The following is a 25368-nucleotide window of genomic DNA, read 5'->3' as shown; positions in this document are numbered from 1 at the left end:
CGCGGTCGCCGGTCTTGTTCTCGAGGCGGATGCGTCGTCTTTGGGGGCTCGTAGTCTTCGCCTCTCTTTATTCGCCTCGATGCGTCCACTGATGTTGGCACATTGTTCGCACGTATGTAAAGATAGAGAGCTATGAGCTAGAAAGCTATGGGACGATACCGTTGTGTTTGCTATAGAGCCCTCAATGGCTTCGCGTAAGTATGGTGCAAATGGACCGTTAGCCTTTTGCAGCTATCTGTTCGCGCTTAAGGTGCAGAAATTGGATATGAAAAGCGGCGTAATTTGAGACGGCTGGCGATATCAGGGCAAGCCTGAAGGCTGCGTTGTGAGCGAAAGAAAAACCGGTGAGACGCGATTCCCAAAGGCGCCACGTTACGTCGTTCTTTACGAGGCCTTTCTGGCGGCTACAAAAAGAAAGAAAAAAAAAAACGAAAAGGAAACAAAAGTAAGGGAAAGAGATTCAAGAGAAAAAGAATGGCCAGTTCCCAGAACTGCACTTCCTAGATTCCTAGATCAGCAATGTTGGATATAAGAGACTGCGGGTGTGATATGAATAAACACTAATGTATTTGCATACGTAGGTGCTGTCAGTGCAGAGGTGTGACGTAAAGGGAATAACAGGAATCTTTTTTCTCTGCCTTTCTCTCTATATCTCCCTGTCTATTCCTGTTGTCTGTCACTTGTGATCAAGAAACAGGTAAGTGGCGTAGAAGAAAAAATCGAAATGGCTGAAATGTGTTCTCCGACTTTTGAGTACAGAAACTAATCCAACAGGCCAAGGCAGCTCTCACATCCCCAAACGCAACCTGGCGTCTAACTAAATAAGTATAGCCACAGAATTGCGGAAGTTTGTACAAACACAGAAATTCGTTTTGAACGGGCGATTCTGTTAACTGGAAGCATCCAAAAACGCTCACCGGAATTTCGTTTCCAAAACAAAATCGCTCTGACGGAAGCCGTCAAACACCTCGTCCAGTTTATGCTTACAAATACAGCCTAAGTGGCACCACGGCTCTTTACAGCGAAACTTCCTGTATGCACAGTTTATAAAACATTTTACTCTACTCAACCAAGCTGCCCGACTTGCAAAAACAAAAACAAAAAAAAGCTCAGGGTTTTCGGTCCGGTCGATATTGTTCAGAAACAAGACATTCGTATTGCACTCAGTTAAGGCGCAAACAGATTCGAGCATTCGCACGAAAACTACTTAGGCGAAGAAACAACAAAGCTAACGGCGACTGGCAGAGGCGGTATTGTCGTCACGCTGTTGATAGATACCGCTGCGGGCTTGCAGGCTATGTTCATCTAGAGCGTCCTTTAGACGTGTGTCTCACATCCTTCAGACGCTTCCTCGTTCGCTGAAGTTTCCGCAGCAAAACACGGCTTCAAACACTCGTGTCTCTCGTAAAAGCGGTCGAGCTCTTGCTGAAATTGTTCCGGGGCCCCCACGAGTCTCCGGCGATGAAGTTTTCGCAGTCGCGGTTGCCAAGAAACGAAGGCAAATAAAAATAGTAAGGTAAGAAGGGGAAGACGATCTCCACGGAGTCACGGACTGTGAACAGCGTGACGCAACAGAAACCTCGCGGTTGTCACCGTTGTCACCGCTGTGTCTCCGGCCCGGGCACGGTGCCTGCGAAGTCAGTTCGCGGCGGCGGCCTCCGCGTAGGGTCTCTTGACGAGTAGCTGGAAGGAGTCCAGGGGCGCGGCCAGGGGTTCCCTGCCGTCGCTGGCGTAGAGACGCGACGCGTTGCCGCGGGGAACTGCCCCGAGGAGCAGACGGCCGTGTGGGGGAAGCGGGAAGCTGCGGCCGACGCCCGAGGCCCCGACCGTCACCACCGAGCCGGAAGACAGGTCCGCGGCGCTGCTGTTCACCCACTCGAACACCACGCCTCGGGACTCGACCAGGTACTCGAAGATGAGCGCCACCTGCGAGACGAGAATGAGCGGCCACCCGTTGTTGTAAGGGAAAAAGGCTAGAGGGGGAAAGAAGAAAAACAGCCATTGGAGACCAGTGTTTTTGGATTAAAATATTGCCTATCACATCAAAGAATGGCCTCGAGCAGCGAAGAACAGGACCGGCTGGAGATCAATGAAAGAGGCCTTCGTCCTGCAGTGGAGAGAGAGAGGGAGAGAGAGAGAGAGAGAGAGAGAGATAGATAGATAGAGAGAGAGAGAGGGAGAGATAGAGGGAGAGGGAGAGGGAGAGAGAGGGAGAGGGAGAGGGAGAGAGAGAGAAACTTAATTTGAGCCCCATGGGGCTAGTCTGGGTGGCGGGTGACCGGCGGTGGTAACCGACCGGTGACCATTGCAGCTCGCTGGATGACCTTAGCCTGGACCTCCCGGTCCGAGCTGCACAACGCTTTTGCCCAGTGATCTCTGTCTGTTGAAGGGGGGAATGGGTTGTGGGGGCACTGCCACATGCAGTGGTCGCGGGTATCGAGGGGCCCGCAGTCGGGGCACAAAGGGGTGGGGTACAAAGAAGGGTAGATTAGGTGAAGTCGATATCGGCAGGGGAGTGCGTGTGTCTGGGTGAGTCGCCATAGGTGTTCCTCTTCATTGGAAAAAGGTCGGAGCGGCTGGGGGTAGTTGGCGGCGGGAGAGGCGGTAGTGCGTGGTTATGTCGTGGAATGAATGTTGACGATGATGATCATGAAGATCGTTCATGTAAGTCCTAAATACAGTCGAACACGGATATATCGAACACGGGTATATCGAATTATTGTCTATATCGAACACACAAATTATCCCCTTGAAAATTTAATGTAAGCGTATAGGAATTCGTACGTTTATATCGAACGGTATTTTCCCCGACATTGGGTATATCGAACGCCGCGTGAGCTGGAAGGTGCTCTTTTGGCGGTCGCTGCACCCCCGATTTTTGCGGTCGCTTAGCGGGCGACATCGCGCCTTCGCCGAAACCCGAAAGGGACAGTAGCCCGAAAGGCTCGTAAAATGTGACAGTGTGAGGTAGGTATGCCCCGACTTTGCTCCGACTGCGTAGGTACTCCGCATTGCGGAACAGCTCTTTTTTTTCTGCTGGGTACGTTCCCCGGCTTGCCAAAATTTTTTTTTTACTCTCTCTGGGTCTGCCTTTCCCCGATGTCACCTCGGGGAAGGGAAGAGCAGGAACGGAGACGCTGGCGGCCTCATCCTTATTTTGCATTTTGCTGTTGTTGCTACTGTTTCGCAAGTTGTCCCGCACCTTTCGTAGATCTCTGTTTCTCTCGGAGGTGACCATCGCGAGCGCTTTGTTGGAGTCCGTTCAGAGAGCCTTCAAATCGTCACCATGAAAGTTCTTGTGTTGCGTGCGCGTTGTTCTTCTTTTGCGTGCGTGTTGTGCACAGTGTGCGAAGGCGCAGTGGACTGCTGGAATTTTCTAGTTGTGCAGGCGTCTTGTACGCGTCTCACGACACGTGTGACTGGGTAGTGGTAAAGCGACGCGGAAGCAATGACCGCTGCAACCGCAGCCATCGTCAAGAAACGCAAGAACCTTGACTCTGCGACAAAGCTGAAAGCCATTCAGCGGGTCGAGGCGGGAGAGAAAAAGTCCGACGGTGGCAGACGACTTCGGCATTCCGCGGAGGACTTTGAATACCTTGTTAAAAAACAAGGCAAACATCAAGGCAGAAGCGGCGGAGCAACGAACGTCCGGAGTTTGCCGTGTGCGCGCTCCTGCCCACGAGAAAGTTGAAAAGGCTCTCTATGCGTGGTTTTTAGAGATTCGGGCCAGGAAAATTCCAGTGGATGGCCCCATGCTAATGGCTAAGGCCAGATGGTTTGCCGTGGAACTCGGAGGAGAAAACTTCGACGACAGCACTGGGTGGCTGCAAAGGTTTAAAAACCGCCATAACATTGTTGGCAAAACCATTTCTGGCGAAAGCGAAGCTGTCAGCAGCCAAGATATCCAGCAGTGGATTTCGAAGGAATGGCCAGAAATCTCCGCGAAGTTTTCTCCTGCGGAAATTTTAAACGCTGACGAGACGGGCTGTTTTGGCAAATGCTGCCTAGCAAGACACTGGACGTCCGGGGGAGCACATGTCACGGAGGCAAGATGAGCAAAGTGCGCGGGAGCGTTCAGCTCGCTGCTAACATGGATGGCTCTCAAAAGCTCCAGCCCTTCGTGATCGGCAAAGCAAGGTCACCCCGCTGCTTCAAAAACTATAAGCAGCTACCCGTCCGCTACGCCTCCAATAAGGCGGCGTGGATGACGCGCCAGTAAGCGTGGGACGCGGAACTGGGCAAGTCGGGGCGTCGCGCTTGCCTTTTTGTGGATACCTGCTCGGCCCACCACACCACCTGCGAGCTCGAAAACATCGATTTCAAGTTTCTGCCTCCGAACACCACAGCCAGGCTGCAGCCGCTCGACCAGGGCATTATTAAGTCGTTCAAGGTCGGGTACAGGAGGCGACTCCTCGATAGGCTTTTGATGAACCTCCACCTGGGCACTGAGCTTAAGGTTGACCTGCTGGGGGCCATACACATGATGACGGACGTCTGGAATGACGTGAAGAAGAAGACCGTGGCCAACTGCTTCCGGAAGGCAGGCTTCGTGACAGCCGAACTTTCGGAAGCTTTCGAAGACGGCGATGACGACGACGAGTGCATGAACGACACGTTTCGCGAGTTGTCGTCCCTTTTCCCGACTGCTGTTCCAGCCGGAGTGTCTGCCGACGACTTCATGAACGGTGACAGCAATGTTCAGGCTATTGCGAGCCTCGGTGACGAGGATATCGTAGCTGCAGTCGAGGAACCCAGGCTGATAGCTCGAGTGGCGAAGATCGTCCGTACGAGGAGGTGGCTACACGATCGTACTCCACCGCTGAAGTGGCTGTTGCGTTCAGCTTGATTCGACGTTGTTGCGGCGATATGGAAGGAACTGGGCTGTCGCACCTGGAAACCCTCGAGAAGATCGAGACCAGCGTCTTTAATTTCATCTCCACGACGAAGAAGCAGGCCAAGATCAGCGAATTTTTTTTTCACGCAAATAAAGCATTTTGTTGCGTCGTGATTTCGGAATTCGTTGTCATTCTTGAATGCGCCGATCGGTAAGTGATCGCCCGCCACAGGTGAGGTCTCAGAGCCCATATTTTGTATATCGAACTTTTCGTATATCGAACTTTTTCGCGATCCCCTTGGAGTTCGATATATCCGTGTTCGACTGTAGTTGCAATATGGGCACTTCTGTAACGCCTTTGCATCCCTCACATCTACTGTGATATGAAAATTAACCAACGCATCTGTTCATAAGTTAAAGGGGGAATCAGCAGAATAAATCAACCAACACAATCAATCAATCAATCAATCAATCAATCAATCAATCAATCAATCAATCAATCAATCAATCAATCAATCAATCAATCAATCAATCAATCAATCAATCAATCAATCAATCAATCAATCATACTGCGACATAGCTGGATCGAGATGAATAATGTTCAGACTAGATACAAGCCATACAAGCGGAGTCGTTTCTGCATACACCGCGTTTATACAAGCAGCTTTCCTTGTACCGCTGCGCCTGACAGGCGCAGCATAAAACGTGATGCAAGACGGCGTCCAGAGGAGTACACAAGCAGCCAATGCGAGGTATGCAAAAAGGGGCCGGCCAACCGGTGGCACATCATGTGGGACTGCGCCACCGACCCAGAAGGCGCCAGCTTCGAAGACTATCCGGTACGACTACAGGAAGCCATCGAATCAAGAGACAAGACGAAGCAAGAGTGGGCCATCCAGCAGGTCTTCACTGCACTCGAAAAGCACGGACTCCGTAAAGGGGCCTGCGCCTATTATGGTAGCGAAGAAGATGCGACGACCGGCCGCGTCGGGACGGGGGTCATAACAAACCCCCGCCCACTGCAGGATCGATGTGAATAAAGTCCTTTCCAGTCCCAGTCCAGTAGGCAGGGGAGTGTTCAGGGGTTGAAACCATTATCGAAGTGCTCGCTAGTGTACTCATATGTCTGTTGTGGCATGAGAAAGCGCGACCTCCCCCACCACCCATCCTCGTTATATCAGTGGCAACGCAAGAACAGCTTTTTGAGCTGGTTGGATACATCTTCGCGCGGTTTCCGCAAGATTAAAAATAGCGACGTTCTATTCGACGACTCCGTCATAAACACTGAGCTGAGATCACCGCGCCCATTTGCCCACAAAGCTGTAAATACAGGGGTCAGAAAAGCAAAGTCAAAGGTAGAACGAAATAAGTTTGTTTATTTTCCCATGGTTAAACCAAAAGTGCCCAAAATCTGCAGTAAGAAATATAACGAGAACATTAAATTTACTCAAATTTCGCGTTGACAAGAAGCACCTAAACACAGGCACTGTCAGCCACCATTATCTTGCATCAATATATAAGCCAGCAGCGCCTGAGTGCTTGGGCGAAGAGAATTGAGGGCAGAATTGAATCGAAAGCAGAGGACATAACGTAAGCTTACCCAAACATTAGAAATCAATGTGAGAGCTTCAGGCACAGTCGGGCCACCATTCGCCCGCAGTCACCGCTGATGTAGCGCACCATTAATCGAAGGATAAGAATTTAAAACCTTATCACTGGTCGATCTTGAATTGAAACAATCAAGTTGGTTAAATTAGAGGCACAAAATCAGTGTTATTTGAGAATTCAGAGTATCGAACGCGAGTGCGCGCGTACACCCAGAGAGGCAAGACGCAGTGCTGCGTGGCTGTGTAAGCTTTGCGTGTGCTTCACGCAGCCTACCTAAGCAACCACGTATCATAACCTCGGCTCACAACACAGGGATTGCCAATATGAGACAGCCAAACACTGGCTCACGGTAATAACGTTACAGCCCGTTGTTGTTGATCTCAGCGGAAAGACCAACTTGGTTACGCATTCGATTCCTTTTTGGAGGGTCATTTTGTCTGTTGGAGGCTAGAAACGAGAATGAAATAAGGGCGCGTGGCACAAAAATGCTAGTTGTGTTGACGCAGTTGCTTAAGGGGCCATGAACACAAAATACGACTTTGCTTAGTTTGAAAGAACTAGGCTTTGGTAACTCAGTCAGCTCTATTCCCGTCACAAAATACATTTCTAAACTAAAAAAAAAGACGCAGGAACTATTTAAAAAAAAACGTTCCCATTTCGCCCCATAGTGACGTCATATTGGCAGGAGTGAATGCGCCAGCACTAAGCAAATACTTATAAGTGCGTTAGCTGATCGTTAGCATAACTATCAGTACTATCAAACTACTATAATACTATCAAACAGAACGGAAGTAATACTATCAAACAGCTTCTTGGCGGTGGCTTAGTTTGGCAGCGTCCAATAGCACGAACAAGATTCTCTGACGTCATAGAAAAGTCACAGCATAGTGGCTGGGGAGTAGCCCCTACTTTATATGCTTCCTTTAATATTGACTAATTTTCGAAGTTTGAGATAAAATTTGCATAATTTTTATCAAGCAGTCTTTTTCATTAAACCGAACCTGTGTTTTGTCTTCATGCCCTGTTTAAAGCAACCGCTTTATTTTTAACATTTGGCCCGTGAAGTTCTCTTACGAAATGCATAGCACCTGAATGCCGTTGTCTCAATAACCACAGTCTTAAGAAATGTGTTGCTGGAACGCGTAGAAGAATGGATGCTGCATGACTGCGTCATCAACAGGACTAAAATAACTCCATTACCTCAAGCAGACGGACTCAGCGGATTAATTAAAAATCGGGAACTGTGCTCCTAGCTGCATATATGGGAACGAACATTCTAGATAAACGTGCGCCACAAGAATAAGCAATCACGCCTTGCATCAATCTTTAATCACGTGGAAAGCTTAAGCGTAACTCTGCCTGTCTGCACGCTGGCGCGGTGCGATCCGGGGCTTCTTCTCGAGCTCTCTCCCTTATAGTTTGTTCAAGCGTTACCGGTACGCCTACATAGTACAATCTTATAGACCTACTGTTGGCTGCGGTGGCATTCTGTGGCGATACCTTTGTGATAAGAGCGAACACTCAACGTGGCTGATATGCGAGTAGAGGACGGCTGGTAATGAAAGGTATGAGGGTCAATTTAAACAACACAGAGATAAAAGTAAGGCCGGGAGAGATAACCATCCCCCGGTATCTCCTATAGTGTAGACGTAGCCTGGCAGAAGTTTTAAATTTTTCTTTCGTGTATAGATTTCGCTGATGTGAACTATACACCTAGCATTATCAAATGCATTAAAAAGCTCTTTACAGAAGTGTAAAAGCTCTTTACAGAATGCATTAAAAGCGCTTTACAGAAACCTGGTTAATTAACCGAAAAAAGAGTCAGGCTCCATCGAAACGCGAAGCTGACGACAAACTGCCACAATCGCGGTGCGGGTGACGCTCATTTTCTCTGACTTGCTTTCCTGCGTTACTTTTCTGTCAGTGTTTTAAATTTTGTCTCTTACTGTATGTCTGTCAGGAAATAAAATCTAATTCACTCGCACAAATAGTGACGTATTCTCTAAAGAGTGGCCTAGCACGACTCGTATAAGAGCGCCATCGGTGACTGCGGTGCTTGGACTATTTAGCAATGGACACAAGTAAGAATCCGGCGTGCGACTGCATCAACTAGTGGACTTCATCGAGACATCAATGTGGACAAGTGCTTAAGCGATTGGCTTTCATTTCCCTCCTTTCTTCCCTTACCACACTCACACCTGTGGTCTTCCTGTCTTAATAAATGTTTTTCAATCAATCAATTTAAATAACATACAACTCTCTGACCCGTTACCTCGATTCATAGACTGTTTTATATGACTGCAGGGTAAGTTTAAATCACGTAATTAAAAGCGGATACCGTCTTAAAAGATATCTGACAAGAATTGATGTTCTATCAAGAAATGCTATAAGGATTAATATGAAATACAAAAGCGATTGCACAAGAAGGCCTTGAAGCTAAACCACAATAATTCAGAGACACTTAAAGCTGCCTATTTGTGGGTGTTACAATGTTAGCACAAGTGCAGCGCCCCCACGCGGCGCTGTTAGTTTTATGTTCAGCCAGGCAAGCCTGGCACAGCGGCGAGTGGCCATTTTGGAAAAATAAAGACAGTTCGTTCTGGGCAAACGGCTCGGCATGTTGTCATGTTTTTCGCGGGCCTGATGGCCTACTGTTCGCGGTAGTCACTCCTACCGCTCGGCCATCCGTCATTCTACACATCTAACAACTGGCGACGAGGATGAAAGAAGTTTAACGTGAGTCTTCGTTCCCGCACCGCTCTGCCTTCCGTTCACAATGCCAAGTTTCGGCAACCTCGAGCCGTTCGAGGGGGGAGGAGACGACTGGCCCTGTTACGTGGACCGGCTGCAAGCATTCTTCTTGGCCAACGATGTCGCCCCAGAAAAGCGTACTTCCGTGTTTATCAGCTGCTGCGGGCAGAAGACGTATGCTTTGCTCCGAAATTTGGTCAAGCCCGCCAAGCCCAGTGACAAGACGCTGGACGAGATTCTACTAGTTCTTGGAAGTCACTACTGTCCGAAGCCATCTGCCGTTGTGCAGCGTTTTCGTTTCAACTCGAGCGTTCGCGCGGAAGGGGAATCCGTCAGCAACTTCATCGCAGCACTAAAGAGCCTTTCCGAGCACTGAAACTTTGGTGCTGAACTCGAAAACATGCTCCGCGACCGCATCGTGTGTGGCATCAACAGCGCGGACGTCCAAACAAGACTGCTGGAAAAACCGGACCTCACCTTCGACGATGCCGTGCAGACCGCCCTGGCAATGGAAGCAGCAAAAAAGGACGCAGGCGAGGTAGCCCAAGATAACACGAGCAGCGCTTTCTCGACTCACCGTGTCTCGTCAGGCTCGGGGGGCGTCACCTGCTACCGCTGCGGGGACGGGCACCTGGCATCGAAATGCAAGCATGTGAAGACAATCTGCAATTACTGCCACAAACGAGGTCACTTGGCGAAGGTTTGCAATTCGAGACGAAAGGACAGCCAAGCCGGAAGCAGCAGCCCTTCCAAGGCACGTTCGTTCTCGGCACGAAGTTCACCGTCGTCGAGCAACCGTCATCGTGTGAATACTGTCCGCGATGAGGAAGTCGCTAGAACTTCATCTTCCGAAGTTTTCGACATGTGGCAAGTTGACTACGCCACGCCGCCTCCGCCTTTCACCGTCACTGTTGACGTTTGCGCGCTCCGCATGGAAGTGGACACTGGGGCAAGTGTCTCCGTCATGGCCAAGTCGCGTCTTCTACAGCTTTTGCCTTCGGTTCCTGTGCAGCCGCCACAAGTGCTTCTGCGAAGCTATTCCGGGGAACTGAAAAAGGTTCACGGCAAAGCTGACGTCAGCGTGAAGTTTCATGCCAAGGAGGCCGACCTACCTATTTTTCTTACCGGGGACGAATCGCCCACTCTTCTCGGACGCAACTGGATGCGTGAGCTGGGCATCGGCGTTTCCGACGTTGAAGTGAACGTACACGCACTTTCTGACATCAAACACCTAGTCCCCAGACTATGCCGAAGTGTTTGAAGAAGGCCTGGGTACGTTCAAGGGTGCTAAAGCTTCTCTACATGTTCCTTCAGATGCTCCGCCTCGGTTCTTCAAGCCACGCCCACTGCCGTATGCCTTGACAGATGGAGTCACCCAAGAAATCCAAAGATTAAGAAGAGATTCCATTCTTGTTCCAGTCAAGACAGCAAAGTGGGCTGCACCTATTGTTCCTGTGACCAAAAGGGATGGATGCATCAAAATCTGTGGAGGCTTTAATGTCACCATAAACCCAGTGGCAACAGTGGAACAGTACCCCATTCCAAGGATCGAGGACCTGTGGACTGTGCTTGCTGGAGGTGAGAAATTCACAAAATTGGATTTGCGAGATACGTACCAGGAAGTTGTCCTTGACGAGGACTCTAGAAAGTACGTCACCATTTCGACGCATATGGGGTTGTTTCAGTACACCCGGTTGCCTTTTGGTGTCTCATCTGCTCCAGCCATATTTCAGCGTGAAATGGAGAACTTGCTCAGGGGACTGCCACACGTAGCAGTCTATTTCGACGACATTCTTGTAACTGGCGCAAACGATGCTGAGCACCTTCGCAACCTCCGTGCTGTGCTTAGCAAGCTTCAGGAATCTGGCCTCAAGCTGAAACTTGAAGCATGCCACTTCTTCGTGCCACAAGTTGAGTATCTCGGGCACATCATCAGCAAGGAAGGCCTTTCCCCGAACGTTGACAAGGTAGCAGCCATTCTGCATGCTCCTGTGCCTCAAAATGTCAAGGAACTTCTGAGTTTCTCAGGACTTGTCAACTTCTACAGGCGCTTCTTACCCAATCTTTCGTCACTCCTTCGTCCACTGCATTTGCTTCTTTGTGAAGGGAAGAAGTGGGAGTGGGGACAAGTACAACAAGATGCATTCACTGCCTGTAAGCACTTGGTGACATCAGCTCCAGTTCTTGTGCATTTCAACCCTGCCAGGCCTGTTTGCCTCAGCTGCGACGCATCGCCTTATGGTATAGGTGCAGTTCTGGCGCACAAAGATGCTGATGGCCGGGAACATCCCATTGCTTTTGCCTCGAGAAGCTTGTCAAAATCAGAACAAAACTACAGTCAACTCGACAAGGAGGCACTGGCTTTAGTGTTTGGCGTGAATCGGTTTCACCAGTACTTGTGGGGAATCTCATTCGAAGCAGACACTGACCACAAGCCACTTCTTGGACTGCTGGATGCCAACAAGCCCGTTCCCGTGCAAGCTTCGCCTCGAGTGGTCACGTGGGCTCTCAAGCTTTCTACGTACAAGTACGAACTTGTATACAAGCCTGGCAAAGAGCTCGGCCACGCTGATGCTCTTAGTAGACTGCCTCTGCCAACTGACACCACTGCATTACCACGACCTGCTGAAATCTTCTTGCTGGAGGAGGCATATCCGCGACTGCTTTCACCTGGTGTTGTGGCCCAAGCCACAAGAAATGATCCAGTTCTGGGTCATGTTGTTCTTGCTGTTCTGAAAGGAGAAAGCCTCCCAGTGGGACCATAGTGGAACCATCTCAACACCAGAAGCTCAGAACTCAGTCTCCACGAGGGTTGCCTACTCTGGGGATCAAGAGTTGTGATTCCAAGATCATTGCAGGCCCAAGTTCTTGGCGTTCTTCATGCAAGCCACCCGGGTATCGAGAAGAGCAAGATGATTGCCAGGAGCCATGTTTGGTGGCCAGGCATTGACAATGACATTGCCAACAGTGTGAAGAGCTGCGCCACGTGCCAGACTCAACATCGAGCTGCACAGCCGGTTCAGCAGACGCCATGGCCTTTTCCACAACGACCCTGATCAAGACTTCACATTGACTTTGGGGGACCATTCCTAGGTCACACGTTCTTGGTTATTGTGGATGCGTTCTCAAGGTGGATAGAAGTCTTTCCTGTGTCTTCCACATCTGCAGAAGCTACCATTTGTGCCTTGAGAGTTGCATTCGCTCAGCATGGCCTGCCTTCGCAGCATGGCCTGACGTCATAGTTTCCGACAATGGTCCTGCCTTCACCAGTGCCCAGTACCTTGAGTTCTTAAAGGGGTCCTGAAAGACCTTCCGCCGATGCATGGATGTACATGTACCCAAATAAGACAATGTATTAACAATCTCCTCCCGCAAGAATTTTGTTAAAGCGATGAGTATTAGCTGAGAAATCGTAAATCAAAACCCGCGCATTATCGTCGCGCCGCGTTTCCTCCTCTTTTCAACTGTTGACGGCGCGCGAGCACTCCCTCCCATGATGCTGCGCTAGTCAGCGGTGACGTACTTCCGCATTACGCTCCTCCGACTGCCGTCTGCTACGGGCAAGTTTTGTTGACACCATGAATTCCGCACTCCGCTCAAGGATGGATAAGCGAACGAAAAATCTGGCCGCATGTGTGCGGTTGCCTGGCCTTGCCCTGTCGCGGTGTGCGTTGCTGCAGTGCAGCACGTGACTTTTAATCGGCGGCGAACTCGCAGCCGCTGGGGAGGATCTTGCGCTCGGTCCCTTTCATGCACCGCGCACTGTTTATCCAAAAAGCGCCGTATCAGATGTGGCCCCGCTGGTGCCGGGTCTTATTTTGCGGTGGTGGTAATTCCTGCCGGCGCCATGTGAAAAAGACATTTTAAACCGATACAGAACCCGTGCACAAAACGCTTCAATCATGTGACCAGTTCAGCTTGGGGCGACGCGTGGTGGAGAGCGGCAACGTTGGCAAAACATGCTCCGGCGCGGCTCTGAGCTTTCTAGCACTGGAGCGAGCGCCTTTCTTTGACGATCTCAAACATCGGTTGCCTTGGCAACAAGGCACAAACCGCCCCAGAGGTCAGTTACGGTTGCGTGATCCCGGTTCAGCTCGGGGCCCCACCTCGCAACATGTGGGCACTGCAGACGTACCACTCACTCTCATTACGAAGTGTGAGAAGCGTTTGGCATTACAGGAGGCGATCCTCCCTGTTATGTGTGGATGCCTTTGTTTCGCGATGAAATGCGACGTTGTGCTTCTGCGGGTGGATAGTGCTTCCCATGGTGTGGATTATCTTTCTCGAGCGACGTACGACTCAACCTCGCATGGTGTATGTGCAGTGTGCGTGGCTAAAAGCCATCTCGGCTTGCGCGCCAGAGTTAAGTGACTTGCTGTTCGTCCCCGCAAACCACGCGCGAGGTGAGTGCCGAATTTACGACGGGCAGGAGGAGGCAACCCATCGTCTGTCAATCGCGGTTCAAACTTGCAACGCATGTTGTGACGTTGTGTTCGTTCGAAACGGATCTCTGGATTGTTTTGAAGTGGAAAAAAATGTATCCGTCAAACCCGGGCATTCGGGTCAGGGCGTTCTCTGCGATTGCACGAAAGAAGTGCCACGGGGCTTCAACGCTTTCTTTATGGAACGTACTCCGGTAAGAGAATATCCATGTCGTGTTATGGCCGTGTTGCATTCAATACGAACGGTTAAGCGTTTGTTTACACTTGTTTCGTTTGTCGTAAAATGTCCAAGCACTCCGGCACTACGCTGGCAGATCAGCCGGCGAGTCGACGCTGAGCAGACGACTCATCTCTTTGCCGGAAGTGCGTGAAAAAGCCGCACAATAGCAGGATGTCTAGCTCATGACGAACATCTAGGAATCGATGATGTAGACATGTGAAGATGGCGGCGTCCAAAAACACGAAGGAAAGGGTGAGAAAAAAGCGACAAACTTTGCAACAAAAGTGTGAGCTTTCCGCTGCGCGTAAAAGAGTAATACTTGGCCCAGATGACCTTGACGACCCAATCTAACGATTGCGCTACTTCATTTAGTGTGCTCAAAATGCCTTTCAGGGCCCCTTTAACTCGAAATGGAATACGCCGCATGCTCGTACCGCCGTATCACCCTGCCTCAAACGGTGCAGCTGAACGAGTTGTAGAAATTGTGAAGAACAAACTCAAGAAGTCTGGCTCTGGGAACTTCCAAACGCAGATCTCTAGGTTCCTGTTCCACTACAGGACCACACCACATGAAGTTACAGGTCGGCCACCGTGTGAGCTTTTGACGGGAAGAATGTTCAAGACTCCATTAGATGTCCTGACGCCAAGCCTGCAGGCATCTGTACTTCTAAAACAACTCAAGCAGAAGTTGTATGCCGACAGAGGGTCCCGGCAGGCTCCATCACTGCAGCCAGGTGATGACGTGTATGCGCGAAACTTCCGCAGGGGTACACCTTGGGTGCCTGCCAGTGTTGGGGACGTCACCCCGTCATCAGCCACTGTCCGTTTTGAAGACGGCACCTTTGGAAACCGACACAGCGACCACTTACGCGTTGTGCAGACAGACGCACACCTGACTTCTCCTGAAACTGTTATCGCTGCAGCTCCACCACAGCTGGAGCCGCCGCCTCTCCATGCACCCGCTGTTCCGGAAGTGCCTCATGAGGAAGAGCCACCGGGAAATAGCTTCTCTGGGAGTAGCTGTGCAATGGACAATGACGGGACTGCGCTCAACAGTGGTGTGCACGTGAACAGTCACTCTGTCGTGCCTACGCCTAGCACACTGAAGTTGCGACGTAGCACGAGGACTAGGAAACCAGTGAATAGGTACTCCCCATAGTCTTCCTCCTAAGAGGGGAGGAGTGTTACAATGTTAGCACAAGTGCAGCGCCCCCACGCGGCGCTGTTAGTTTTATGTTCAGCCAGGCAAGCCTGGCACAGCGGCGAGTGGCCGTTTTGGAAAAATAAAGACAGTTCGTTCTGGGTAAACGGCTCGGCATGTTGTCATGTCTTTCGCGGGCCTGATGGCCTACTGTTCGCGGTAGTCACTCCTACCGCTCGGCCATCCGTCATTCTACACATCTAACAGTGGGATTGCGAAATCATTTTGGCAATGCCACTGAAGCATACGTATAAAAAAAACGCCGGCCCATCTCCACTTACGTAAAGCCTGGGGAGGGGCGAAGCATGCAGTGTATAAGTGTTTTCTTGGCGGCGTGGTGTTTGTTCAACGGAAATTAAACCGCTTGGGGGGTAGAAGTATACAGCTTTCTTGTAAAAGTCTCGCGTCTTTAGCACGAAGCGTTCTAGCTTGAGGTGTAAACCAGTGTCCCGGTGTTTTGTAATACGAGTTACGAGGCGTTCCAGCGCGAGGCGTACACGAGTGTCCCGGTGCTTTTTTTTAGCACGCGTTACGTTCTAGCGCGAGAGGTAAACGAGTGTCCCGGTGTTCTAGTACCGTGACTATATGAGACGACGGTTACGACGACGACATTAGACGTCGACAGCCCAAGCCGCTAAGGGGCTTCGCCCCTAAAATACATACACAGGCTCAAGCATGCGCACGCGCTGCAAGCGTAGTGAGAAAGCGTGAGACATATTTCACCCCCCCTCCATCCGTCGTTTTATCTGCTCTCTCTCTTTCTCTCTCTGTCCCCCTCTGTATTTTCTTACAGCAACCCCCACCTGAACCAACCTGATGGATGCATTGCCAAGTTTGGTCATCATAATCATCATCATCATCACCAGCCTATCTACGCCCACTGCAGAGCAAAGGCCTCTCCCATTATTCTCCAATTATCTCGGTCCTGTGCCAACTGTGACCTATTTATCCCCACAAATATCTTGATCTCATCTGCCCATCTAATTTTCTGCCGCCCCCTGCAACACTTGCCTTCTCTAGGGATCCACTCTGTTACCCTTAATGACCAGCGGTTATCTTGCCTTCGCATTACATGCCCTGCCCACGTCCATTTCTTTTTCTTAATTTCTACCAGTTTGCTCCCTGACCCACTCCGCTCTCTTCTTGTCCCTTAATGTTACACCTATCATTTTCCGCTCCATTGCCCGCTGAGTCGATCTCAATTTAAGTTGAACCCTCTTAGTGAGCCTCCAAGGTTCTGCCCCGTAGGTGAGTACCGGTAATATGCAGCTGTCATACACTTTCTTCTTAAGCGACAATGATAGGCTGCTATTCATTATCTGAGAATGTCTGCCATATGCACCCCACCCCATTCTGATCCTTCTAATTATCTCTGCCTCATGGTTGGGATCTGGGGTCACAACTTGGCCTAAGTATATATATTCGCTTACCACTTCCACTGCCTCGCCATCTATCTCAAACTGCTGTGCTGTCCCGAGGTTATTGATTATTACTTTAGTTTTCTGCATATTAATTTTCAGGCCCACGGTTCTACTCTGTTCGCCCAGTGCGGAAAGCATGCTTTGCAATTCGTCCCCCGAGTTACTTAGCAAGGCAACGTCATCAGCAAATCTGAGGTTACTGAGGTATTCTCCATTAACCCTTACTCCCATCTGTTCCCAATCCAACGTTCTGAATACTTCTTGTAAGCATGCTGTGAATAACATTGGAGAGATTGTGTCTCCTTGTCTGACACCCTTCCATATAGATATTTTACTGCTCTCCCTATGGAGGATGATGGTAGCTGTAGACCCATTGTAGATATCCTCTAGTATTCTTACACAATGCTCATCTACCCCCTGGTTCCGTAATGCCTGAATGACTGCTAGGGTTTCGACCGAGTCAAATGCTTTCTCATAGTCTATGAAGGCTATATATAGGGGTTCAGTATACTCAGCGCACTTCTCTATCACCTGATTGATCGTGTGAATATGGTCTATTGTTGAATAACCTTTACGGAACCCTGCTTGTTCTTTAGGTTGACTGAAATCTAAGGTTGCAGATATTCGGTTAGCGATTACCTTGGTAAATACCTTATAGACGACTTATAGTAAGCTGATCGGCCTGTAATTTTTCAAGTCCTTCATGTCGCCTTTCTTATGGATTAGGATGATGTTCGCGTTCTTCCAAGATTCCGGTACCATTGCGGTCATTAGGCATTGCGTATACAGGTTTGCCAGTTTTTCAAGTACAATTTCTCCGCCATCCTTCAAGAGGTCTGCTGTTATCTGATCCTCACCAGGTGCTTTGCCCCCTTTCATTTCTTTAAAAGCCTTCCTTACTTCTTCGGTCGTTACTGGTGGGATGTCTATCTCCTCTGAACTACTGTCTCGTTCGGCATTATCCTGTATGTCCCGGCTACTGTACAGATCCCTATAGAACTCCTCGGCCACTGTGACTATTTTATCCCTATTTGTGATGACATTGCCTTGCTTATCCTTAAGTGCATACATCTGATTTTTCCCCACGCCAAGACGTCTCTTCACTGCTTTCAGGCTACCTCCGTTCTTTACAGCGTATTCGATCCTCTCCATATTATACTTCCGTATGTCAGCTGTCTTACGCTTATTGATTAACTTCGAGAGCTCGGCTAGTTCTATTCTGTCAGCTGCGGTAGAGATTCTCATGGTTTGCCGTTTCCAGATTAGATCTTTCGTCTCCTGTGAAAGTTTACCAGTATCCCGTCTAGCCATAGTGCCCCCGACTTCTACTGCACACTCCGTGATAATGCGTGTAAGGTTGTCGCTGGCTTCCTGTGTCGTAGGCTCGGCTTCCTCGTTAAGGGCGGAATATCGGTTCTTCAGCGCGATCCTGAATTCTTCTACTTTACGTGTTACTGTTAGCTCATTTATCGGCTTCTTTCGTACTAGCTTGTTGCGGTCCCTCCTCCAATCTAGCCTAATTCGAGATCTTACCATACGGTGGTCACTACACCTTACCCTTCCGAGCACTTCCACATCCTGCACGACGCCAGGGGTATCGCATAATATGAAGTCTATTTCATTTTTGTGCTCCCCATTCGGGCTCCTCCAGGTCCACTTCCGAATCTCCCGTTTACAGAAGACGGTATTCATTATGCGTAGGTTATTCCGTTCTGCAAACTCAACTAGTAGGTCCCCCCTGCTATTTCTACAGCCCCGACCATAGTTCCCAACTGCCTTGTCTCCAGCCTGATTCTTGCCTACTTTAGCATTGAAGTCCCCCATAACTACGGTATCATGTGTTTTTACTTTAGCCATTGCCGATTCCACATCTTCATAGAGGCGTTCCACTACTTCGTCGTCTTGGCTGGATGTGGGCGCGTAGCCCTGCACCACCTTGAGCTTGTACCTCTTATTGAGCCTAATTACAAGACCTGCTGCCCTTTCGTTAATGCTATAGTATTCGTCTATGTTGCCAGCTATGCTTTTATTGACTAGAAATCCCACTCCCAGTTCTCTCCTGTCCTCTAGACCACGGTAACATAGGACGTGTCCATTTTTCAGCAACGTAAACGCTTCGCCTGCCCTCCTAACCTCGCTAAGCCCTATTACATCCCATTTAATGCCCTGTAATTCCTCGAGCAACACCTTGAGACTTGCTTCGCTAGGTAAGGTTCGCGCGTTAAACGTTGCCAGGTTCAGATTCCATTGGCGGCCTGTCCGGATCCAGGGATTATTAGCACCCTCAGCTGCGTCACAAGTCTGACCGCCGCCGTGGTCAGTTGCTTCGCAGCCGCTGGGGACTGAAGGCCGAGGGTTAATTGGCGTATTCATGGGAGGTTGTGGCCGTTACTACACCAGGGTGGCCAGTCCTGCTCTGGTGAGGGAGTGCATTACCGGCAATGGTCGCCGGGGTCAGGCTGCACCCCAAGCCCCTTTGTGCAATTCCATCAGTACGCGGATTTTCTTTTTAATCCGGTGGGAATTGTCCGGCACCGGGATTCGAACCACGGTCCTTGAGCACGCGAGGCGGGTGCTCTACTGCTACGCCATCGCTGCATATTGGTACCGCGAAGTTTGGTACAAGCGAAGTAATGGCGAATTCCATTGGGAGAACAGGAGCAAGTGGAGCGAGCAGCCAGAGCAGCACACGGGAGTAACGGGGACGTGTGCTTTCGTTCCGCGAATGAAACATTCTTGCTGCTCCGGGAGCAGTGAAAAGAGGGGGAGGGCGGGATGTCAAGAGTCATGTGACCAAACTTTTCCCGCTCTCGCTTCCCGGAGCATTTCGCGCGCTCGTGTTGTCCGCACGCTGTTCCTCGCCAGTTTTGCCAGATACGTGCCGGTGGTTTTGTGTCTGCCTTCCGCATGGCGACGAATGAAGAAGCCGAGCGGATGTGCATGTCCATGATAGGGTCACCATCGTATCTTCCAAAAATTAGCTGCGAACGATAAAAGCATCTGCCGTCTTTTCCAGATACGACTCTACCTTCGGTCGCTGCTCCGGCGGGGTGAACAGGGGCTCGAACATAAACTCATGCAATGTCAAATCGTCGTCGTCGTCGCTGCTGCTGCTGCTGTCCGATGATGAGTTTGCGCTTGAATCTGTGGTGCTTTCATCATCTAAAAGTAGCAGCATCGTCCAGACGGCCGCGCATAGCTGCTGCCGTACGCACTGAGCGACTATCGCGGCTGCTGGATTCCGTCATTTTTCCTCCGCAACCCGGGGATAAAACCAGAAATGACGTAAAAGAGGTCATGTGACTTCCTCGGCGTTCTCTGTTACTCCGCCGCTGGCGACGGAGCACCGAGAACTGCTCTCGGCTGCTCTCGGCGCCAAAAAAGTGCTCCTCCTCGACCAATGAAACACAACGCCCCTGCTCCTGCCCGACCACTGGAAGACGCCAGAACTCGCGAGAGTACTTTGGGTGCAGTTAGAAGTGCTCCTGTTCGCCCAATGGAAAGCGCTATAAGGTTCACCCGGAGCTTTTCCATGTTCACCAATTACCGAAGCATGCGTCTGTGTACTAGGCTTCCATTACTTTTAGAGTCCAGATCGCATTTGCGCGACCCCAGATAGCGAACGCTGGGCACATGACGTGCGTAGCATCCAACAGGTGCTCGGTGACGTCAGGTGTCCGCCTTCAGGAACGCGCACACAATCAGCAGAACGTCCTCACTTCTCCAGCTGTTACAACTCGGCGAAGCCGCAAACAGACCTCGGCTTTCGCGGACCTTTGTAGAGTGAGGTTAAAAACCCAAAACGCTATCTGCAACTGAACTCAAACGAATTCGGCGCACCACAATGACAAGGACAGGCTTTAACTCGAATATAAGTCTGCCAGGTACTGTTCGGGGAAAACTACATGCGGGTATTTCTACTTAAGTCTGTGTCGAATGGCCACAGTAAGAGGTTTACCGTTAGTTTTGGGCATTATTTTTTTCAGAAAACAATGTCGGGATATATGCAAATGAAGACGCCATAGGTAATTAAAATTTATGCCACTGTTGCGGTAAGTGGAGCATTCGGTAGGTAATACCGGCCAATGCGAGAAAGATCATAATTACAACGTCCAGCTTAAAAAAAAAAGAGCACACCGCCTGCCCCGGGTGAGGATCGAACTCACGACCTTCAGATTATGAGACTGACGCGCTGCCTACTGCGCTACCGAGGCGGTTGGAGGGGCCCCTGTTAGCGCGCCTCCAATTGCGAATGTGGGAATGCGGATAGCATCACTTTTGTGTTACTTTATTATATAATGCAAGTAGCACCTTTTTTGTGTTATTCTAATGTATAAGTACCGGAATTTCCTTAGTTCTATCCGAAACTGTTGGCCTAAATTACCGAACGTACGCAAAGTTTTTGCGATGGTCCAATATATCTAAAACCGCACTTTGAAAATTTATTTACTGGAACCACATTCTACATTGTGCGAGTTAAAATAAACAAGATTAAGCTGGAAGCTGACTTATCGAAATGAATTTATTCTAATAGACATACTGTCGTCCACAGTACGCACGAAGTAAATAAATAAATAAATAAATAAATAAATAAATACTCCGTCAGAAATACGTAAAACAAATTGGGTGCCAGCGAATACTTCGTGATGTGCTACAGCACACGCTCACGTACACCGCCTCCATGACACAGTGCAGTTGTGACCCCAGAGAACGTTGGTTGTAATCCAAGAAATAAATTTGGACAGATCAGAATATTTCTTAATACTTAGCAAGTTCTAAAGACTTATAGGGCACGGATGGCCAGCATAGCCCAAGGCATCCCGGACTAAGGAAGCCTCCCACCGGGTGGGTGCCCTAAAACCAGCACCTCGACTCGAAGTTTATTCATTACCATCATTAGCAAGTTGTACTGCTTTAAAGGAGCCATGAAGACAAAACACAAGTTTGTCTTATTCGAAAGATTTCGTGTTTTATAGTGCCCCCAGAGCTTGTCCGAATGCAAACGATGCTTTATTCACTGAGAAATTAATTACTTTGAAGTTAAAATTTTGATTTTTCCGCTAAATCGTGTGTTTTCGTGTCTGCAATGACATCACAGGGCCGTGTTTACCGTTAGTGAACCTAGATGGCGCCACCACACCGCGGCAAGCCGTTTTCTGCGTTTGGTTGGTGAACGTATTTGTACCTGGCTTGTTTTGTTTATGGAGACATCGTTTCGTGAATCATGGTGCTCGCTCGACAAATACAGTCACGTAAGACATCGTCGCTTGCGTCAATCGGTCAGTGTTGTCTGAAACAACCCCAAAGCCCCGCAGTCCTGAGCAGCTAAACCAAGCATAGTGCGCGCAGTACCAATTGCAGCTTTCGCATCGATACTTCTATGTTTACATGTGCTTTCGTAATTTCCACTGTTTGTCCCACCATTCTTAAGGCTCTCAAAAGAATGTGCCCTGCATTTAAGCGGAAATAGTTCGTTGGGCAAGCTTATAAGCTTTGCCTAATTTGCGTTTGCTTTTTCCGCCCTCCGCCAATCGCAGAGCTGTCTGGTATGACATCATAGGTTCTGTTGCGGGATATGAGCTACTGGGTCGCATGGCCATTCCCTTTTTTCCTAATCATGTAGCTTATTTCAGCGAAGTTTACATTAAAAGTGGTGTCAGTATGGTTCTAACGAGGCAATTGTTTTAATGAACCAAACTTGCGTTTTCTCTTCATGGCTCCTTTAAGTTAATTTACTGAACTCAATTAAGTAAAATATGACCCTCTCTGGTATTGGGTTAGCCTAGCGTCTAGATTAGCCTAAAGAGAATTCTGTTAGCGCCATTTCATGGTTAGTACCGCGGTGACACGGGCGCCCAACCGCCTCGGTAGCGCAGTAGGCAGCGCGTCAGTCTCATAATCTGAAGGGCGTGAGTTCGAGCCTCACCCGGGGCAGGCTGTGTGCTTTTTTTTTTCTTTCAACGTTGGCATTCCAGAGAACGTTTTTTTAGTGTCGTTTTGCCATCACTAAGTTCCATAAATTCGTAATTTATTCTCAGCAAGATTCTTTATTCTTAATTTATTATCAGCAAGATTCTTAAATAATTCTTAATTCTTAACGAGCTTAAAATTTTCATTGCTTGTGTCGCGGCGATGTTTGTGTTTTTTCGTGAACAAGCGATCCACGGAGTCTATAGCGACTACCAGAGACGTAAGAGAGGCTCCCAATGCGCAAAATTTTATAAGATGCTTATCCCCAACAGGTACTTCCTATTTATTAAAGTAAAAACTTCGGCGTAATGCCGCACTCTACATAAATTCCCGATTGTTTGGTGCAAGTAAATTTGCAAAATGGCCGAGCATCGGGGTGCGAACGTACATCGAACCGCATATGATGGGTGTGGAGCTGGCGACCCAGAAACAATTATTGGATCGTCACAATTTGGGGATATGCGGAGTTTCCTCCACCCCTCCTGTTGCGGTGAAAAAAATAAATAATAATAATGGGGGTTATACGTTCTTTGAAGGAGAAAGCCTGGCTTTGCCTACCAGTGACTTTTAGTTGCTACATTGCATTTGCATCTCTTTCTTCGCTTTCGTTTCTCCATGTTTTGGCGCGAATTACTTCGACAATCTGACTAGTAACACACGTTACAGCTTCCTCAGGATCAGAGAGTTCAGCGCGACTAGGGTGCACCTTGAAAACAGGCGAGGAAAGACGTTGACTAAGAAGAGAAATACACAGGACGACGCGCTTCTAGCAACTGTGTATTTCTGTGTGTGTCCTGTGGGTCCTGTGTCCTGTGTTCTGTGTGTCCTGTGTATTTATCTTCTTAGTCAACGTCTTTCCGCGCCTGTTTTCAAGATGAATTAACACCAACTCGCCCAACTTGCCATTCTGTTAGGGTGCACCTGCTCCGCTCACGAGCCATCACGTTCGCGTATCACGCGCGCACTATTCTGCAACTTTCGTTCAACCGGTGCCAACGAGTAGAGATAGCGCAATGGTAACGCCTTCGCATCTCACTCTGACGACCCGGGTTTAAACCTTGTGCGAATTAAGATGCATTTCCCATTCGTTCATTACAGCAGCAGCCATTTTATGTATGTCATAATAACAAAAATGGCGGTTTGTAAATTTCGTAAAATTTACGCGAAATCGCAAATTTCGTAAAATTTCGTAAAATTTCGTAAATTTCGTAATATTTCGTAAACTCCGATAATTGCGCCAGTTTACCATATTTCGTAAATTTAGTAAAATTGGAGCACGCCCCTGCGTATGCGAGTAAGCGGGTGATATAGACGTCCTGTTCACTTGTCCCGCGACATGCACTATTCTAAACTTTTGTTCAATCAGTGTCAACGAGTAGAGATAGCGCAGTTGTATTGATTGATTGATTGCGGGGTTTAACGCGCCGACGCAACGCAGGCGATGAGGCGCGCCGTAGTGGAGGGCTCCGGATTAATTCCGACCACCTGGGGATCTTTAACGTGCGCCGAAATCTCGTACACACGGGCGTTTTTGCTTTTCGCCTCCATCAGAAAAGCGGCCGCCGCGGCCGGGAATCGAGCCCGCGACCTCCCCTTCGCCTCTCACCCTGAAGACCCGGGTTGAAATCTCATACGAATTAGGATGTATTTCCTATTCATTCATTACAGCAGCAGCCATTTTATGTATCTAATCATAACGAAAACGACGGTTCGTAAATTTCGTAAAATTTACGGAATTTCGGCAATTTCGCCAATATACGACATTTCGTAAATTTCGTAAAATTGGAGTACGCCCCTGCGTACGCGAGTAGGTGGGTGCCATAGGCCAGCTGCTGTGACATCCTGTGCCGTGACGTGTCGGTCAGTACCTGTCCTCCGGGCAGTACGCAACCGACGGCGACCACCTTGCACGGCGAGAAATGAGCGTCGTAGTACGCCCTGCCCACGAGCGTTGGAGAACCGGCCTCGAACCCCCCGTACACTGCGCCCTCGGTCGAGTTGCACCGGTCCTGGCACTGGTGCCAGCGCTCCACGGGGTAGCCCGGCCTGTTCCTCACCTGTCATATACATCGGCACCGTAAAAATAATGGATTCGGATATCGTGGAAATCTCGTGAAAAAATTCCGCGGTGCAAGTGACACTTCTAACGTCACAGTAGACTGAACGCAATGCAGAACAGAATATCCCCTCCCCGTTAGCCAATTATTATTAATTACAACAGTATTCAGGTATACAAATAAGTAATTAACTGTGCGTATTATTTATCAATTATTAATGAACAAATTGGTTAACTGGCTAATATTTATTTATTTATTTATTTATTTATTTAGACACAAGTGGGTGCGGTCTTGCATAAGGGTGGTGAAGTGTACAAATCACATTGCACCTAACCTGGAGGTATTAGGAAAATAACTAATGAACGAAATGGTTGATTAACTAAAACTTATCTACAGACGCCTGTGGGGTGGGGTTGTATCAAGGCCGGGTGTGTAAGTATGCAAAGTACGTTACTGCCGATCTGGAAGTATTAGGAATATAGGAATTGAGGTTTAAGTGTAATATTATTTGACCTTTTTCGAAGATTGCGTGCAAGTGATAATACGGGAGAAGTCCCGTAGTTAAAAAAAAAACTGTCAGGAGGAATAGGTGGCGGCGCAGCGTTGAAAAAGGAAGAGCAGGAAACGGTAAAGACTCAAAATAAATTCAATGAATAAAAAGAAGTGCTCACTAAAAAAGGAAACAACATAGTTAAAAAAAATGAACTCAGTAATAACAGAACCACTACGAAAAATTCATAAAAATACAATGTTATCAACCATGGTTTCTGTATCATGCCAAAGTAGATGGAAAGAAATAGTTTAGACAGTTTTAGAAGAAATGAAAAGGGCGCGAGATTATAAAATAGAAATGGATAGATCCCT

The 25368-nt window shown here is 48.9% G+C and overlaps 2 non-coding genes and 1 pseudogene across 3 annotated transcripts in view; 1 reads left to right on the top strand and 2 right to left on the bottom strand.

Annotated features, from left to right (window-relative positions):
• The window catches only part of LOC144172347 (uncharacterized), a 58077-nt pseudogene that overhangs the window by 7849 nt on the left and 24860 nt on the right, over positions 1-25368 (bottom strand). Inside the window, exons 4-5 of the transcript XR_013323003.1 lie at positions 24316-24504; positions 1657-1926 (exon numbers count right to left, since the gene is read on the bottom strand). The product of XR_013323003.1 is annotated as an uncharacterized LOC144172347 (transcript). The remainder of the gene's footprint in view (positions 1-1656; positions 1927-24315; positions 24505-25368) is intronic.
• Positions 20619-20691, bottom strand: Trnam-cau (transfer RNA methionine (anticodon CAU)). Its single transcript has one exon. It is a non-coding gene; the product is annotated as a tRNA-Met (tRNA).
• Trnam-cau (transfer RNA methionine (anticodon CAU)) lies at positions 22339-22411 on the top strand. Its single transcript has one exon. It is a non-coding gene; the product is annotated as a tRNA-Met (tRNA).

Source organism: Haemaphysalis longicornis, unplaced genomic scaffold, assembly GCF_048455015.1.
Source record: "Haemaphysalis longicornis isolate Haplotype H1 unplaced genomic scaffold, Haemaphysalis longicornis Haplotype H1 scaffold_20, whole genome shotgun sequence".
NCBI lineage: Eukaryota > Metazoa > Arthropoda > Arachnida > Ixodida > Ixodidae > Haemaphysalis > Haemaphysalis longicornis.
Note: the sequence above shows the minus strand (reverse complement) of the source record. Positions and strands in the feature narration are given on the sequence as shown.